The sequence below is a fragment of the Penaeus monodon genome, chromosome 32 (genome assembly GCF_015228065.2).
Source record: "Penaeus monodon isolate SGIC_2016 chromosome 32, NSTDA_Pmon_1, whole genome shotgun sequence".
Taxonomy (NCBI): Eukaryota; Metazoa; Arthropoda; class Malacostraca; order Decapoda; family Penaeidae; genus Penaeus; species Penaeus monodon.
In genome coordinates, this window is record NC_051417.1 from 34,922,448 (window position 1) to 34,923,455 (window position 1,008).

A 1,008-nucleotide genomic window follows, 5' to 3' on the forward strand; every position below is an offset into this window, starting at 1 on the left:
ATAGAAAAAATATATATATTCAGAGGCATCAGAGGCGCTTCGTGTCTGTAAGTTTGAATGAAGTTATTTCAGAAAAAAAATGCGTAAATGCGTCAAAGAAACTTGAAAGATAAAACGTTAATCATTCAGATTTATAATTATTACAGTGATTACCATGTTTGTTTTTAATATTCATAGTCAAATGTGGAAATTATTGTCTGCTAATTGATACGTATATTAGATAACTATGTATTAGTCATTTGAGATAATTATATTAATTTAGAATTAGACAAAAAACGCCAGGGGTCGTAACTGAAAACATATTAGATTAAGCGTAAAATCTTTTGGAAATTATCATACGTCCATATACCAAAATTTATCGCTAATTCATATATCCTTAAAACTGTAAGGGATATTACTCAGAAAGAAAGTGAAGTTAACCATACTGACAAATAAAAGAAACGTTTTCGGTTAAATTTGACATCTTTAGAAGCCGTTTAGGTTATACAAAAATGTGGTCTTTGCCAATCCAAAAATAATAATTGTGTTATGTTCAAGGGAGAGTATCCAATCCTCTATAAATACAGAAGGGAGCGGATCCAACCCTCTATAGATACAGAAGGGAGAGGATCCAACCCTCTATAAATAAGGAAGAGAGAGGATCCAACCCTCTATAGATACAGAAGGGAAAGGATCCAAACCCTCTATAGAAAAATAAAGGAGAGGGTCTAACACTCTATTGACAATCACTATCACATCATAAGGATTAAGATTTCGATATATTTATAAACATTCACCACCATTGCATTAAGATCAATACGTAGGATTCCAATGAAATATTGCAAGTCATCGAAACAGATAAGTGGCGCGTAGGATTCCAAGGGATTGAAGAGTATTAATGATCATTATAACAGGATTGAGAAGACTGACACTTCTGCATATAATGATATATGTAATAATTGATGATTAGCATAGTGAATTCTAAAATATCTACAAATACTGCTGAAATGACGGATCTAGATGAATAAT